The sequence below is a fragment of the Schistocerca piceifrons genome, chromosome 6, assembly GCF_021461385.2.
Source record: "Schistocerca piceifrons isolate TAMUIC-IGC-003096 chromosome 6, iqSchPice1.1, whole genome shotgun sequence".
NCBI classification, from domain to species: Eukaryota; Metazoa; Arthropoda; class Insecta; order Orthoptera; family Acrididae; genus Schistocerca; species Schistocerca piceifrons.
The window spans coordinates 242,809,919-242,829,711 of NC_060143.1; positions in this window are offsets into that span (position 1 = coordinate 242,809,919).

A 19,793-nucleotide genomic window follows, 5' to 3' on the forward strand; every position below is an offset into this window, starting at 1 on the left:
CTGGGGTACACTCATGGCATCCTGGGGGCGGGAGTGGGGGGGGGGAGGTTTGAGGTGGTGGCAGGAAGCGCATCTGGCTACCCTCTGCAACTAACGCTGCCCAATCGATAATAACACAGCCGACCCAGTGTGACGTGGAACAAAGGCCCCAAGAAAGAAAGAAAGAAAATTTTTGGTCATTTCTGAAGCCGCAGAAAAGTAGTAGTAATGAAACAATTTAAATACCTAGAAGAGATTATTACTTACCGCTTAAACCCAAATGGCAGAAAGACATTTATAAAATGATACATGCTGAGGAAACTAACGTGGTCTACGTCCAATACAATATGTCTTTCAAAACAAGTTTATAACACTACAAGATAGTAATTTAGTTAGGGATGTTATGTCCAAGTGGAACACAAAGCTCACTCAGAGAAAGAGAACCAAAAAATAATTAAAGCAGAGAGAAGAATAATTACAAAATGTATAGATAAAATAAAGTCAAATGATGTGGTGCACAGAGAACTAGAGCCTATTGCACGTACAATACTTAAGAAGCCTATTTCTTTCTTTGGCCATATCATGGGGACACCAGAAACCAGATTAATAAGAATTATAGATAAACTCTGGAATCTGAAGCAACGACTAGGATGGATCAAGGAAATGAAAGAGGATATGGAAGAATTGGAAATGACCTCAGATGATCTTCTAAACAAAAGAAAAAATATCAAGAACCTACAAAACAAGGAAATGAACTCTAAACTGAGAATGGACAAATGACAAACAGTGGAAAGGGTACACTACTGGCCATTAAAATTGCTATAACATGAAGATGACGTGCTACAGACGCGAAATTTAACCGACAGGAAGAAGACGCTGTCAGATGCAAATGATTAGCTTTTCAGAGCATTCACACAAGGTTGGCGCCGGTGGCGACACCTACAACGTGCTGACATGAGGAAAGTTTCCAACCGATTTCTCATACACAAACAGCAGTTGACCAGCGTTGCCTGGTGAAACGTCGTTGTGATGCTTCGTGTAAGGAGGAGAAATGCGTGCCATCACGTTTCCGACTTTGATAAAGGTCGGATTGTAGACTATCGCGATTGCGGTTTATCGTATCGCGACATTGCTGCTCGCGTTGGTTGAGATCTAATGACTGTTTGCAGAATATGGAATCGGTGGGTTCAGGAGGGTAATACGGAACGCCGTGCTGGATCCCAACGGCCTCGGATCACTAGCAGTGGAGATGACAGGCATCCTATCCGCATGGCTGTAACGGATCGTGCAGCCGCGTCTCGATCCCTGAGTCAACAGATGGGGACGTTTGCAAGACAAGAACCATCTGCACGAACAGTTCGACGACGTTTGCAGCAGTATGGACTATCAGCTCGGAGACCATGGCTGTGGTTACCCTTGACGCTTCAACTCAGACAGGAACGCCTGCGATGGTGTAGTCAACGACGATCCTGGGTGCACGAATGGCAAAGCGTCATTTTTTCGGATGAATCCAGGTTCTGTTTACAGCATCGTGATGGTCTCTTCCGTGTTTGGCGACATCACGGAGAACGCACATTGGAAGCGTGTATTCGTCATCGCCATACAGGCGTATAACCCGGCGTGATGGTATGGGGTGCCATTGGTTACACGTCTCGGTCACACTTTGAACAGTGGACGTTACATTTCAGATGCGTTACGACCCGTGGTTCTACCCATCATTCGATCCCAGCGAAACCCTTCATTTCAGCAGGATAATGCCAGACCGCATGTTGCAGGTCCTGTATGGGCCTTTCTGGATACAGAAAATGTGCGACTGCTGCCCTGGACAGCACATTCTCCAGATCTCTCACCAATTGAAAACGTCTGGTCAATGGTGGCCGAGCAACTGGCTCGTCACAATACGCCAGTCACTACTCTTGATGAGTTATGGTATCGTGTTGAAGCTGCATGGGCAGCTGTACCTGTACACGCCATCCAAGCTCTGTTTGACTCAATGCCCAGGCGTATCAACGCCGTTATTACAGCCAGAGGTCGTTGTTCTGGGTACTGATTTCTCAGGATGTATGCACACAAGACACAGTGCGCGGGGGTTGAGAGAGGGTGAACAGAAAATCCTATAAAAATAACACTTTGCTTGGAACGGAGACAGGAGGCTCAGGTGGACTTCACGGAATTTGCACTGCCGAGACGTCACAGGGGGTGACAAACCATCGTTCAGCTTTACGAACTCGCCCAGCTGAGTGTCTGCCCTGGGGCGGAGAGACATCACGAGCTGTAGGCGGGGGCCGTACCTCATGTTTTGCAGACCACCTATGTAGGTAGTCACTGGTTGCTTAATGAAATAGGGGCTGCAGAAAATAATGTGCTCACCTCGTGAGCTGTCGTTCCTAATTTCAGTGGTCCTCCAGTGCGGGGCTACAACCACAGGTGCGAAAGTGCATGGTTGGTACATCAAAGTTCGATGTCACGAGCACTGACCTGGAGCATTTGTTTTTTAGTCGTAGGGGACAGTTTAGCCCTGTATTCGGCATATCATCGTGATACGCTGTTTTGGTGGCATTCTCTATCCTGGAGGGCAACATCGCTATTGACCTCAGTATTGTGTATTTTCGCTGTTGGCGACGCACTGTTTGCTGGAAAAAGCAGAGCAGGGCGTAAGAGAGAGCCTAAAATGTAAGACTCGGCGATGAGACATACTGGAGGCAATGTCGCCTCTGAGACACAGTGGAGGCGGCAACGACTTGAGCTGTAAGTTAAATTATGGTGAACACTCATAGCAGCATCGGCGAGCAGAGTCGTTCTTATCCCACACCGGTTGCATCGTATGCGATCGAATGTCTCAGGTTCAAAGAACGTGTGGTGAATGTACGAGAATGAACCTTTTAGTCAGCAGGCTTTCAGTCACTGTTTTCCATCAGGAAATAGCCAGTTTTGAAACTGAGTGTAACTGAGTTACAGTCCGCCATTATTGAGTTAACAGGGTGTAATTTCTCATGCAGTCAAGTAATACCGCTCTCCATAATCACCAGTTAGAATGTTCGTGCTGTTGACATTAGCCAACAGCGATAGTCTCCCTTTCATGAATTGTCTTTCATGTTTCAATGAATAAATTTGTGTTTAAATGAAAGTCGTTTTTGTCAGACACCTTTTGGTCAAACGGAATTTATTGCGGAAATCCCCATTAGGAACTATGTCGAGGGTCTAAAACACCGCGTTACCCATTAGAAAATGTGCACATTAAATTGGTAAGATAAATGTTAAAGGAGTGGCCTACTCACAGTTAGTTTTGTGTACAGGGAACTTTTCCACAAACAAGGAATTTAGAAAGTTCACTAAATTCACTAACGAATGGCAAGTGTTGTTTGCTCAGAGCTTTTATATACAAACTAAAATGAATTATCATCAGTATATTTACGAGTGTATCATTAATTAAATCCATAATGATAACTCTTCCATGACTTTTCATCATTTGTGTGGTTATACAACTCACCAAAAATTCATTCTCCTAGCCCATTTAGAGGTATGATAAATTTACCTTTTATACCAGTCGTAGCATGTGGATCATTTTTGAGGCATATGCATTTTAATGCAACTTGATATCAATAACACCGGTTTTCAGATACTAAATATTTTCTGTACGTGATTCGAAGTTATTCACTAGATGTTGGAGAATATTACACTTTGGGCCAAAAAGCACGTGAAATACGAAGGATTCGGTGGTCGGGCGATACTTTATATCAAAGGGACTTTCCGTTTTCTATGGGCTGGAGACATGCAGACCTACGAAGTGACACCAGCAAGCCGCAGAACAAGATATTATACAGTAGGGAAGCCACCCCCAACCCCCCTCCTTCCTAGCTCGCTGTTTGGGCCACTGCCAATAGTTATCTTACACGACAGCAGGAGTCAAATGTGTCTGATGACATCTGCATGACGTGTACCAATTTCTGTACCTTTTCTGTTGTCTCTACTTCGGAGACTCCCAAGCTACTTGAACGGGTCAACTCTTTTCAAGGTTAATCCTTCTACAGCGAAATTGGTACTAACTGGGATTTTTCGTAGGTATAATTTAGTAGTCTGTCTTCTCCTCATTCACATTCATTCCCATTTGCTCTGAAGATTTAAATTAGTTTGTTATCCGTGCGACTTAAAATTTTTTGGAACACGTTTTCAGGAAAAAGAACGATCTACTAATCTTGTAACTTATTTAATAAACACAGTCTTGATTCCATGTAGGTTGTCAGTTTTTATGTTTTAGATGAAATAACAATGTCTAGTAACAATACAGTAATGCACTATCTTCCAGATATCTGTTTCTCTATAGTCAATTGAATCCTAGAGATGTCCTGATAGTGTAACAACTTGTTTCTTAACAGCAAGAAGATAATTCGTTATAGCTTACAAGCATTCAGTATACTTGGAGCAATATTCACAATACACAGCAACGTGTCTTCTCTTCAGGATATCATTGAGCAAATCTTCTCGCAAAAACTACGAAAACACGCATAGTAGTCTTCATGACATAAAATTTGTTGAACAGGATGTTCCTCATACCTTATTATCAACCACATCTGTCTACAGACTTTTAACAACCCACTCTTACACACCAGCCTTCGTTCTCTCCATGTGCTATCAGCCTCGAGTAAGTTAACTTGATATCACTGTAGCAGACTAGCAGACTGTAAGCTGCTCTACGCGGAAAAATACTATTTTACGGGGCAGTAGACTGAGCAGAAAGGTTGCCAAGTGCGTACATGCTCTTTTTTTTCAGATCCAGAGATACTAGTACAGGTGATCCTTAGGAAATAATGTCATTAGATGCTACTGGACACAGAAATATATGAATAAGGAAAGTGAATATTTCCACCGGAGTGGGACTGGAGCCTGCAATTTTCGGTTTCTCACGAACGATGACTCTAATCGCCTCCACCATGCGGTCACGGTTCTTGACCAACTCAGATCTCCGCCTTAACCACACACTGCTGACTATTGCCGCCGCCCATCACCCTCATTACTCACAGCGAATGGCTGTACAACTGCACTGAAGAGATCATATAAGGTGTACATTTTAACTGAAAATACTGAAATATCTCGAAAGCTACACATCGGTTGAAAAAATGTGATAATTACAGTTTGTTTGTCTCGGAGGGGGACGTTGATCGGTATCACACTAGACCCAACGCCCCACCCCTGTACATGGGTGGCTGGGGACAGCTTCGAAATCTTCAACTGGGAACACCGTTTTTTATTGCGGATTACGATTTTACGGCAAATTCTATATACGTTTTGTCTGAAGCATTTTCTTCGTTTCGCAACGGATGGCGCTGCATCGGAGGAATAGAAATGAGTACACATTCGTAATTTACGACATGCTACGCAATGACCCTTGGATATCCAATGGTCCAAACTGCGACGGCAGGAGAGGCCAGTATTACATAACTTATAACAGGAAACGCCATTCATAGTGTTGAATTCCTCCTACAAGCAGAACACGGGACTACTTCACGCGCCATCGTGGACGTGTAGCGAACTCCGACGCATCGTAACAGAGAGTACACTGCGACCGTAGCTCACGCGTCGTGCAAACGTAAAACAGATAACGGCTCTAAACATAATATATTTGCGCACTGTTTATTGCCTGCACACCTGCCTGTCATTTAGAGAACAGATTTACAAGTGCACGATGAGTGTTGCAACAGCAAAACAAAAACCTGAAGTGATGCTCATTTACGGAGAATGTAGGAGAAATGTTGTGGCTGCTGTTGTCTTGTATGCCGAGCGTTTTCCATAGAAAGCTCGCTCGTTCGTTTACAAGGCTCTGAACGCCTTTATGTCTGATGGCAGCAAACTGACCTGCAAAAGGAAACGAAGGAAACGTGTTATAGGAGAAGCAAATGAAATAGCTGTACTAGCGACAGTGCGCGACAAGCCACGGATAAGCGTCTGGCAGTGACACCTCGTTTCCGGTCTGTCCGTAGGTAGTACTGCCACAACACTCCATCGTCATATGCATCATCCATAATATGTGTCGCTGCATCAAAAACTTCATGGTCCCGGTTCCCATGATCGGGTAGTGTTTTGTGAATGGGTACTTCAAAACAGCAAACAACGACCCCACGCTTTTCCGAGGTACTATTTTCCGACGAGTCTACGTTAAAAAACAAAGGGAACCGTTAATCTGCATAACAAGCATTACTGGAGTGTGGACAGTCAACACTGGTTACGGCAAGTTCACCGTTAGCGTCCTTCATCGGTTAACGTATGGTGTGACATCATGCACAACAAACTCTTTGGACCTTATATCACCGACGGCACTTTCAGTGGACGCAGATAACGAACGTTTTTGGAACAGGAATTACCGGTGCTATTGCAGGATGTTGCTATGCACGCTCGAAAACGTATGTGGTTTCCGTACGATGCTTTCTGAGCGCATTACACAAGTGAAGCGCGGGAGGTATTATACCGTGTTTACATTGGTCGGTGGATCAGCAGAGGTGATCCTTTTAATTGGCCCTAGGGATCGCCCGATCTGACGCAGCCGGATCTCTTTCTGTGGGCGTATTTAAATGACCAGTTGTGCCGGCAAGTGACAACAGAAGGTGTAGACATGGTCGACCGCCTCAAAATCGTCTGTGCTGACATTCCAGCAGATATCCTTCTGTCCTGTGTACGGTCATTTGAAAAGCGGATCACTAAGTGTATTGAAGATGGCGTTACTTCCTTTGAACATTAATCGGGAAAGCAGAGTAGCTATCGCCTCTATCCACGGTCACAGTGGTGCATCGAGTAGCCCCTTTTCGGTATGTCGGAGGAACACAAGGTTGCGAATGGGCTTCCCAACAAAAAGTTATGAATTGCTGTCCTGTCCTACCCTCGCAGCATGGAGGTGGGGTCCTACGTGCCATTGGCTATTCAAGGGCCGTAGGCCAGCATGTCGTAAATTATGATTGTCTACCTGTTTCTATTCCTCTGATTACACAGCCATCTGTGACGAAACGAATAAAATGTGTGTAGATTTTGCCGTAGCATCGTAATCTGCAGTGTTGACCCCCCCCCTCCCCAACTCCCCCACACCCCCATACTCACGCATGGTGTGGGGTGGGGAGATGAGTGTGGTATAATTGGATGTCTCCCTACGGGAGAAACAAATTGGAACCGTAACTTTCTTTGATCCGATGTGTGGTTTTCGAGATTTTTCAGTGTCTTCAGTTAAAATGAACACCCTGTATGTATAGGGCGAGACAGTGTTTTCCGTCACTTTATTTTTCAGAGTTAATCCTCTTGTTTCCCTCCTCTTAATTTAGACGATGTTTCATTAATTTTTTAGTTTAAATATCTGTCACAACTTTTTTGAGTGACGCTTCGACGCTAGGATCTGTTAATTTATATTTTATTGTATTATTTCACAATTTCAGCCTTACAATATTTTCTAGTACCTTGATACATTCGTTAGCTATTTCATCAGAAGGTAGTGTAACAAAGAACAAAACCAACGGTACATAGGATATCTATAAGGATTCAGTTTCTTGAAAATATCGTGACACCAGTATAATACAATAATACCAAAGTAAAACTAAGAATAACAGATGCAGACATCATGAAGTCATTTACAAAATTGTTAGCAGCTGTCTACCCAGGATTAGAGAAAGCCATTATATTGTTGTAAGGAGTAACCTTGTTTGCTAATTTTATAATAATACAGTATACTGAGAACTTCCATTTCTTTTTCAGCTCGTCCCATCTTTTTCTCTCTTCACGTTAACACGATAATATGTATGTTACAAAAGTTTTCATAAGGACGTCCATTTCGGTCTATTTCCCCATAACGCTCACTGGTATATTAACTATCCTCTACACTGCTGGTATTCTCCCAACCGCATCTCTTGTATAAACTCGTTGGCGATATGACTAATTTGGAATCACGCCATTAGTCGTCAGTTTCCTGTCTTCTCATATTTTGACCTACACCCTGATGAATGCCATTATTTTCATAACCTACAATAAACTCCGATTCTTCACGAAGTTCCCTTTAAAAACTGAATGAGCAGTGTTGTTACGCTGAATTAACTGTTGGTATACCAGTGTGATATTTTTATGGATCTTATACATACGTATCGAGCGAGGTGGCGCAGTGGTTATACACTGGACTCGCATTCGGGGGAACGACGGTTCAATCCCACGTCCGGCCATCCTGATTTAGGTTTTCCGTGATTTCCCTAAATCGCTCCAGGCAAATGCCAGGATGGTTCCTTTCAAAGGACACGGCCGACTTCCTTCCCCGTCCTTCCCTAATCCGATGAGACCGATGACCTCGCTATCTGGTCTCCTTCCCCAAAATAACCAAACCCAACCCCTATACATACGTAATAGATAGTGGGTGTAATCATAGAAGTTTTATCTCTCTGGAGATATCTCTGTAGAGCAAGTAACCACTTGACAGCATCGCTGATCAGTGAAGTGGACCACACAGACAAAGAAGCGTACATTTACTGCCAGTTGACTGGAGTGTTATTGAGCTAACGCTGTTTGGCTGGGGCCAACAGCTGTTGGTTAGGACACAAAGTTGAGTGCAACTGCGAGCTGTCATGGGATTGGTCATAGGGACAGAAGTTGATTACGTAAAGTAAGACGAGGCATTTTTGTCCAAACGTTTATATCGGTAGGCTACTAAGCGAGTTTTAGTAATTTTCATGAGATGGTTTGTGCACTAAGAGCACGATAGTGAGAGCGTAGACTCTGGAAACACACTACTTCCAAACCGTATAAATGGACTGCTAGTAAACTAAAGCTCAACGTATTTCATCTACCGCTACGATCCTGCTATAAGTAACTGCGTTATCCAAGTCATAAAACAATCAGTGGAGTTAGAGAACCATACATACTAAAAGAGAAGGCTCCGTAACCTCTGTACGATACGCGAATGCCATCCTCCGATCGATGGTGGTAGCATATCGGCAGTATATTGGAGAGGAATTCGTCTTCATGGACGACAATTTGCGCCCCCATCGTGCACATTCTGTGAATTACTTTCTTCAGGATAACGACATCGCTTGAGCAGAGTGGCCAACATGTTCTCCAGACATAAACCCTATCGAACATGCCTGGGTTAGATTGGAAAGGGCTGTTTATGGACGACGTGACCCACAAACCACTCTGAGGGATCTACGCCGAATCGCCGTTGAGGACTGGGACAATCTGGACCAACAGTGTCTTGATGAACTTGTGGATAGCATGCCACACAAGTTCATCAAGGCAAGAGGAAGTGCTACTGGGTATTAGAGGTAACGGTGTGTACATCAATCTCTACCACCACCTCTGAACGTCTCGCTGTATGGCGGTTCAACATGCAATGTGTGGTTATCATGAGCAATAAAAACGGCGGAAATGATGTTTATGTTGATCTAGATTCCTATTTTCTGTACAGGTTCCGGAACTTGCGGAACCGAGGTGATGCAAATTTTCTTAGATGTATGTATAAAAAATAATGAAACTGGAAAAACGGAACACAAAAGTGCAAATAACTAGACGAAACTACTCATGAACGATGAAGTGAGCCGGCATCTGTGACCGAGCGGTTCTAGGCTCTTCAGTCCGGAACCGCGCTGCTGCTACGGTCGCAGGTTCGAATCCTGCCTCGGGCATGGATGTGTGTGATGTCCTTAGGTTATTTAGGTTTAAGTAGTTTTAAGTCTAGGGGACTGATGACCTCAGATGTTAAGTCCCATAGTGCTTAGAGCCATTTGAACCATTTGATCAAGTGAGTCGTAATATCTATCTCATAACATCAATACTTCATTTCATTAATGATGTTAAATGTGTATGAATAATGTTTCAGATGATCTTGTGATACCTTGTCACTAACGCTCTCGTGCAGCTACTAAAAATAAAGTTCTGCACACATGCCATCAGACGTTGCCACCCAATAAGTAACAAAATTTGGATACGAGCAAACGGCAACGATATCTAATTTTGCTACTGGGGAGGCCAGGCGAGAGTAGGCACCAAATACTTTCGCAACAAAGAAGAAAATAGATTATTACAGTCGTACACCAACAGTAACATTTAAAGTTTATAAGAGATGAACATAGTTCAAGAGGTTGGAAAGGTGAGGCGGTGACGCTACAAATGTTGGAGGCCGGGCTCCAAGACTGGTGTGTCTTCCAGTCTTATGCCCGGAGACGTCAATGAAATAGCGGAATCTGTAACAACATTTTATTAACATGATTGCTACAGTGAATATTATCTTTACCAGTGCTCAGAAATCAGGCTGGACTGTTCGTTCAGGCGTCATGGAGAAATGTTAAATCCAGTACTCTGGATGCTCATGTAGCTTTGCGGCACGTCAGGCATACTAGCTGATCGCGAAACGACGCAGGGTGCTGTTGCAGGGCCAAGTGAAGCGGTATGTGGACGCTCCTCTATGGGCACGATGGCGCCTAGACCTTCACCCACAGCATCTACCAGATGTCGGTTGTCGTGAAGGCAGAAGCTCAGGGCTCCCTCAACACATACAGCGCCACACCCAGGCGCCCATACAGCAAATGGAAGATGGCAGCCGGCAGGAAGTCGGACTTTCCTTCACCGGACGATGTTCCAGAAGGTCCGCATAATCTGTCAGCCACGGCTGTGACTCATCAGTAGCGGCAGCAGGGAGATATGAAGTCCACCCACAGCCAGCAAGCTACAGTGTCGTAGCTGAAGTCTTCAAACGGGCAGCAAACAGTACATCACTGTTCGCCAGCAGAGTTACCCATAACAAGCGAAACTGTCCCTCCATCGTGACCGATGATGTAGACGGAATGATCACTGTGGACCAGATCTCCGAAACAGTTGTACATAAAGCCAGACATCACATCATCGGAGGCGTTCATTTCCTTTCGTTTAACCAAAGTCGTCTGGGGTCCGCATCGTGGTGTCTGAAGTATGGTCGGTTTGTTCGTGCCTCTGCATTTCTCATGAGTACTCAGAATCTCGGGGGCTTTCGGCACGACCTCTATTGAGGAAGTATGTGTTGTACTGGAAGTTTTTCCTATAAATATTACAATTCGTCACAGAACAGCGGCTATTGAGTAGCGGCCTACTGAAGTGGGGAAGACGCGACAAAATAAGAGAAATAACTAGACAAGACACAACCTACAAACGGATATTAAACAGTTGGACAATTGACACATAGCACACAGAATGGGACACAGCTGATAGGGGAAGACGAACCTACTCTTTCTTCTCCAGTATCCGAGAGCGGATGAAGCACATAAACCCAAAACGAGGTATGGTGTACTTTCTCACGGGCCACGGCCCGTATTCTGTGCGTCTCCACGGATTTGGCCTAAAACAGACTCACACTCGTGCCTGTGGTGAGAATCGCACACGTGAACACAAAGTGATCATGTGCATGCCCTAGAACATGCAAAACTGCGTTTAGGGAACTACGACATAGGACAGTTAATATCAGACATCTCTACAAACAAGATCGCAGGCGAAGTACCACGAGCACTATATGTGGTGTACAAACAGGAGAGACCACTGACTAGAATAAGACAGGCTCCACGTCTGACAGATCAGTAGTACATAGTAAACGATACAGATACAAACACAAATACTGATTCGGATGCTTTATCACCGCACACAGGAAGTGAAACGAGATACACATAGAAACATAATAATAGGAAGCTAACGTTCTGCAACACTAGATCGAATCAGTGTGAAAATGTAACTCTCTATGTAGCATGCAACACTACATTTCTTCTTCTTTCACTGCATTAGGCGTGTGTGTCTCAAATAACGTAGTTAATCGATACTTTATTAATTATTACCGCAGTCAACACGGTATCTGTAACAGATGGAACCATACACATAGAAGGCATAAAGGGAAGAACCGTTCCTTCGTATCTGATCAAATTGTCATTTGTTGTTTCTTCCATTAAATACACTTTTAATTTTAATTTAAAATATATCCACAACCGATTATATACCTTATCTATTATCACTATCTAAATTAGCAACACGTTTAAAGAAAATTGTGTATATATATTTGTACTTCTTCATATTTGTTTCTTTGTTATTTTTTTATTTTATCCTTTTGTAAAATTCTCAAAAAAAGGAATGTACTAGTAATTAAACTTAATTTGTATTACATAACGTGTAAAAGCACAAAATCTACCAACAGGCAGCAGGCCATTATTTGAGAAATAAATAAATAAACTTCTTATTAGTACTAGAATGTCCTGGAGTGCTGGACTTCGGATATTGTCTGTTATTACTCCGTATTGTAGAGTTTGAAGAACAAACGACGGGTTAGTGGGTGCCGTCAAACTGCCTCGTTTGCCCTCCTGGCTATAGCTCTGCTATCTGGGTAGCGATGAGTTACAAGTGTTGCTCTGTTTCTGCAATACTGGTACTCTTCGCGTGCTCTAGACTATGATTGTGGCACACAATGTGATTCGGAACTTGATTCTTTCACCGTCTGTGTCGACCAATAGCTTCGAAAATTCATTGGTGCACCTGGGAACTAGGCTGTTGTGCAACACTATGCTAAAGTCATGCTAAAAGCATTAGTTATTTTGATTTTATGTATTTGAGTGTACTAAATCTCTTGTTTTATTCGGATCTTCACACTCCAGGGGACTAGGCCAGGGAATATGAATACTAATGTTACTATCGCTTCTTCCATTGCCTGTCTCTTATTGAGTACAGGGACCAACCTAGGTATCAGTGTGTATGCTCATGGAGCAGAATTTTCTACAAACGTAGCCATGTTTCACTATCGACGTTCCGTATACGAACCCAGATCGCAGCTGAGATTTTTCTTTGTTAGAAAGGTGTGGAGTGTGGTCACTCAGCTTCACCAGGGCAACTGACAAGCTACTCAGTAGGTAAGAAGCAAAACTGACATGCAAGCCTCTGAAGTGTCTTCAAATCAAAAATGTTGCACTAATTTGCGAGTCACACAACGCCTCTTTTCAAATCTGTGGAGTAATCATCCACTTGTTACACAACTCTTATACAGTTCGAAAGTGATTTTGGAATTCGTTAACTTTATAATCGAACATGTTGTGAGAGGCATGCTGAAGATGATCATATGTATGCATCTAATTAAAAAAAATAAAACTTGCACATGATAGGACAGGATTTACCTACGTGTTTCATCATCGAAATATGATGCCAGACTGTCATGGACCCGATATTATCTCATGCTAAGGTCATTCGAATAATTCCACCTATCGGAATGGTGCATTCTCGGATAGCAGGAGGCATCGCATCATGTAGTTTTCGACGTAACAAAGAGCACAACGACACTTTAGGTAAAGCGACCTTTTTCCACGTTTCGCGTGCTTATTGGTGATGTTGTTAAACACAGGCCAGTACTTATGCCCACTACTGTGCTATGAGTGGTGGCCTAATGTCGAACTGTAGCTGTTGATTATCATAGCAGGGATGTGTTTCTTTATGGCATGGCTGCTCACCTATTGTTTTGTCCACCATAGATCTGGATAGAGAGCTGTTGAACTGTAGTCCTCCTATGTACTCTTATAAAGCAAGATCGTCCTACACACTTATTAATATCTTCTTACTCACGGTGCTCGAATCTTTGACGCGGTTCTTTTCTCTATACTAAGATATTTCCTTGACAGGATAGCATGTGACATGCCCAGCTCATGCGTGATCTCGAATATGGAGTGTCCACGGGTTGTGTAAGTACGATGAGGTCATAATCAAATACGCTGGCATCACGTATCTCACCAATTCTGCTTTCTGCTGTCACATAATCGACCGATATTAAGTCTGGCTCTATGTCAGTCACGTGATGACCAGAAATTTTCCATTCGTCTTCCCAACAGAAAAGTTCTCTCCGTTTCTCTGTTCTTCTCTCTCTCTGTCTGTCCCTTCTCTTTATCTCTACCCCTTTCTCTCTCTCACACACTCTCACTCTCTATCTTTTTCTGTCCCAACAGCAGCTCGTGCGATCGTTAATGCGTGTAACGCACTATAATTATTAAATAATAACACGCCTGAGATGTACAAAGTGAATGCGTCAGTCTGATACAGTAAAAGTAATACATAGTAGCACTACCGTACACTGTGTTGGTGTAACTTGATTGTGGCATTAGACGTTTTAAATGCTGATGTTACATTTTCTCATACATATTCATTAACCTGCGTAACATAGTGGACTCAGATATGCTTTGTATTGCTCAAGCACAATATCGCAATTCACCTCCACATATACTTTCACATCTCTGTCGCAGACCCAACACTCTGAATACTGTATTTGCAACAGCATCAACAGGTGATAACAAAACGGCCAAGATCTCATCCGGGCTCTCAACCCTAAATACATAAACCTAATTCAGGGCACTTTTCACATCCTATCGAAAATAATTTTTGAAACTTACTTTTTCGAAACACTATTTATATCTCATGCCAATTATTTACATGCCGTGTGCTAGTCATGGTCCTCCAGTCTGTAGTGAATGTTGCCACTCGCAGCCATTCGTCTACAATCATTTGGAAGACGTAAATAAGTGTTTCTATGTAGTCCATTTAAGTAAAATCGCGAGTGCTTAGTTATGTTCTCTTCTGCTCACTGTACTGCACCTACCTTTGCTCTGTCTCTGTAGTTATCAGTGCATTTGACGCTGGAGACTACGGGGCATCACATCTCATTTCTGTCTGTATAATAATACTTAGTTTCTGTTTTAGTACGTCTGCAAGACACCAAAGTAATCGGACGTTGTCGGTGCCAACATCAGACCATGCTAAAATTACCTTTTAGTTAGACAAGGAACTGTCCTGCGTAATCCACAGAGTCTGTGGTGGAGCAGAGTAGGCAAGATAAATCGCCAACGACGGATTTCTCCCGCGGGACTTCTCTTCGATCACACGGAACGCCTTTCGTTTGTCTTAGGTGTGCTCGTCAGAAAGGAGAGGTTTTCGCACCCTCCAGTAAACTTCGAGAAAGAGAGACTCCCCTTTCCTCATCCTGAATCTCTCTCTTATATTCGGCACTGAACCAGCGTCTTCAAAGCAAAACTTGGTAACGTTATTGGCATAGCACATCATTCATTGTGAAATAAATGGTAGGTGCAAGACGTAATTTGTCTTTTAATGATGTCACTTCTTCACGTCTCCATAGTGTTTGTAATGCCCTGCTCTTCTTGCAGTATGAATGATATATTCTGCGATTCTAAAAGTGATGTATTTCTTTGTACACAGCTCCAATGTTGCTCCACATTCCTCACAACACCACCACTCTCCTATGTGTGATCATCCTGGTACAGAAACGTGGAAAAAAACTGAGAATTACTATTTTCCGTCACGCCATTTTCTTTCACTAGTAAAGTTCGCATTGCAGTTTCTTCCTTCGCTCATGGTAAATGGACTAAAAACTGATAACAATACAGAAGAAGATACAGAGTTTCGGATATGGAGGACAAGTTCAAATTATTTGATTTTAGGTAAGGAACCCTTTTATGAAAAAAAATTTTGGATTACTCTAATAGTGGTATACGATAACCTGCTAGTAATTATTCCAATTTACTGAACTGAGTTATTATGTGTGTAGTTAAAATGGTTCAAATGGCTCTGAACGCATTGGGACTTAACATCTAGAACTTAGAACTACTTAAATCTAACTAACCTAATGACGTCACACACATTCATGCCCGAGGCAGGATTCGAACCTGCGACCTAGCAGTCGCGCGGTTCCGGACTGAAGCGCCTTGAACCGCTCGGCCACCGCGGCCGGCTTTTTAGTTAGAGTTGTACAGTAGGCACACCAGATCCAGATGTAGCAGTGTATTACGTAAGGTGATTCTACACCTCAGTGTAATATAAAAATGTAAGCTTACTTATCTCCACGTAAACACTGCTTATGGTAATACATATGCACTGATTTACTCACTCCTGACGTCACGGTCTGTACTAATTTGTGTATTCAAGAAGCCACACTCTAAAGGTATTGATTTCAACTGTACATCCCTCGATGCTTTTGCTGTACACTGTTCCTCTAGATCAACTGAAGAGAATACTGAGGTAATTCCATCGAAGAGAACACGTCCGACGTACTTCCGAATTCTAGTGCTTTTTTTGAGATAATGAACGAACTATAATGAATTCGTCATTGCCAGGTCATTAAACCATCTTCGTTTTCCCATCCTGAGAACGATCTGTGTTACAGAAAGGGAACCCAAGGATTCATAGCAGTGTGTGTGATATCGTACAGGAAATACAGTACACAGAGTATCCTAGAAATATTGCAACAAACTTCGAGGCGTTGCAGAGGGTGTCTTGAGGAACAAATCGAGGCTATGTACCCGAGTCCAGAAACGTCTTCTAACCACGCTACAGAGGCCCGAATATATAAACGCCGGCTCTTCCCACTAGGCCACTCATTTGGCAGCAAACGTGATTTCGTACACTGACGAGTGTAGGCGGGATGTCTCGCTGTGTTGTTTGTTACTCGGAGATCGTAACTGATTGCAGCGATCGCCAATACAGAAGATGGAGCCAGCTTCTGCGTAGAGAAGTCCTTGTCTTCTATGAACCCGATGCTCTGCTGTATCGACGGATGAATGTTTCGGACAAAGGTCTTTATCCGTAGTTTATTTTTCTCCTGGAACCCTATAGACTCACAAGTCTTTTTAGGTATTCAGTAGAAACATAAACTGCAGATGGAAACCCGTGGTCGAAACTGTCGTCCTCCGAGGCAACAGATCTTCGCTTTCATAGATGCCCATGTGAAGAACCCGGTGCCTGTAACTTCGACGCTATGTAGCGTCGCTGGATGACGTCAATGGACGGGTTCCTATCCTCGAACTGTTTCTCAAGATATCCTCTACAACCTCTCAAAGTTTGCCGCAACATTTATGTGTAATCCCCTGCATATATCGTTTGTCGCTCCACTCGAAACGTGTCTGGGAATTACTGAAAATCTGACAGATTAAGGATTTACTTCTCCCCATCTCAGTCTCACTATGGAATCTTATCTTTCACCAGTAAGACAATAAGTACTAGATACAAAGGAAGTATTTTTAACGATTGATAAATTTTGCAGTCTTCAGGAATCTGATACCATTGCACTTTCCAGAAATCATCAATATGGAACCAGTTTACGTGTAAGGTGACTGTTTCTCATAAAACAGAATTGTTTATACGTAACGATTGACCAATTTTGACTACTTTGTGTACGATGTGAGGTGCAAGCAGTGGATAATAATGCCTTAATTTGCATGGATTTGCTGGGAAAAAGAACATCAGGACATCATGTATCTGATGTTTGCCAGCTTGTTCTCCGGTGATCTGAAAACCAATGGACGAAACATTGCTGCCTTCATATGCCTTCATGAACCTTTGTTGTTACCGAGAGAGCGCTTGTCCTGCAATGAGAGGCATTACAGCAACTCACGCTAGATAGTCTGATCAACGATATGTGGACCCATTGTTTATCCCGTGACATCATTTGAACGCCACGCATGACACATGAGATGTATTCGCGGTTGCGAATATGGAAAACCATCAGCTGTATAATGGAATAACGGCAATGAAAATTTGTACTGTATCGGCAATCGCTCCCAGATTTCATACATATCTCTAGCGGCGGCCTTACCATTAGGCTATTCGAACACGACTCACTGCCAAACTTCCATATGTCCTCAACCAACTGTCCACAACCTGTACCTGTACATCCTTAATGTGTATTCCCGCTCAAGTGAGACAATTTACTTCAATATCGGTTGTCTTCTCTCAACGGATAAACACGATATTTCAGTGACTGTATTATTCTACACTACAATACACTGTGCCTTCGGACATGCGTTCATACGAGAAATCCGTTTCGAATCCCAGTCCGGCACAAATTTTAACTGCCGTCATTCTGTTATACAGCTGATGGTTGTCCATATTTGCAACTGTGAATACATTTCTTGTACTTCATAACGATTGTATTCTCTGAAGTATATGGTCCGTCGGACATACATTGTCTGAAAAACATTTACAATAAAATGAGTATTTTCTGATACATAGTTGCGCATCTTCTGTAGTTCACATACCACGACAAACTGAACTAGACCTCATCTGAAGATACGAAAATCTGATGATCCAAAAGTCCTGTTTCTACTTCACTCAAAACCCCCCTTGGCAACTTAACATGAAAAAAATTCGCCTGGACACTTTAACTCATGCACAACAGTAAATTTGTAAGGATGCAAATGTCGGTCTTTCTCGATAACGTTTCAACACCACAATCCCTTAATTTATCAAACTTTATTCTAATCTTTCCTTCATCTCAGCAATATTTTCTGATGTCTGAGCTCTTTTCGGGTACATACGATTTTTATTCGCTACGGAGACCGTTTTGCATCACTTTACCACTAACTTTGTCATTGAAGACTTTGTTGCTGGTTTTCCCAAAAGCCATGCCGTCTTAAACTCCTGGGAAACAGCTCTGCAGAAATTTTTATCGAGCAGTGCTCCTCGTAATAATTGACAATGAACACGCACTATTTAATGATGTGCACCATTCTGGGTTGCGTTCTGCAGGTCACCAAACACGTCTGGTCCTCTCTCACTCACCCAAAGGTAACGACACAGCGAAGTTCTCGGGACAGAGCAGGTGGCTGATGCACGTGTGCTACCTCGTGACAGAAACCTACTGCTACGTCGAAATCACGGTTTACAGCACTTTTTTGATGATAAGTGGTTCTCCCGTTCATGAACTATGGTCAGTTATGTGTCATCCTTATAAGTAGTTTATGCGCAATTTATATTTTGTACGTCATATAAAAGAGGACAACACACTGGCTGTTTCGTCCCACCCCGGTTTTGCGGCATACATTGTATAGCCATTACACTGCCACGCCACAAAATATGGTTAGGGTAGCTTTTAGTGTGCACTTAATCTCCATTCATCATATTGTTCCGTAGATCTTATGGTGATGCTTTTTTCAAGCCCCACATTTATCATCGTCAACACTGCGTGCATTTTGTAGTCAGACATATTTAGGGAAGCTAATTAACGTAGTGAAACATGTATTCAGTTATCTACCTTGATTATCTGCACTAATTTTATTTATTATAAACAACGAACTTGAGTGAAGGATTTGTAATTAATAACAAATAAACTAATCAGCTATAGCATCTTCAGGTTAATTGATTTTTATTTCTCCAGAAATGATGGTACTATGATTCGCAGCTAAACTGATTGTCGTTGTCCCTTCCAAAGCTAATAATGGGCTACACAGAAAAATTTAAGTTCTTTCATCACAGGCATAGTAAAACAGAGACACTAATTTCACTATTGTACTAATATTTATCTCAGAGTTACTATAATGGAGGTTAATCATTTCTTACTACTGACAAGTAGACTTTTACAGGGGTGCTGTGGTGAAATTCATTAACAGATAGTTGATACAAGCAACTCCATGAGCATGCCATACAGGAACATTTTCAGACCATCTGTATTGTGCTGCTTGTATAGGGGCAGTGGTGAGTATAGGCTACGTGTGTAACTGTAATTATTCTTGTAGATAGCTACTGATTATGGCAGTGATCTACGACTTGAGCATCCTGTCAGTAGAGACTGAAATGAATAACAACTCAAAGCAAGAGTACCTCTCCACATAATTTCTCTCCAATAGCATTTTGCCAAATTCAGTCTAGGGACTGTACTTACTTCTGATTGAGCAGCTTACATTCTTACATTCTTTGTCTCTCAAACCGATTCGGTGTTAACGACATTCACCACTCTTCAGTAGCACCCTCTTTCACTACACTTGAAACCCCACACTTGACAAATACGCCAATTTGAAATACATTTC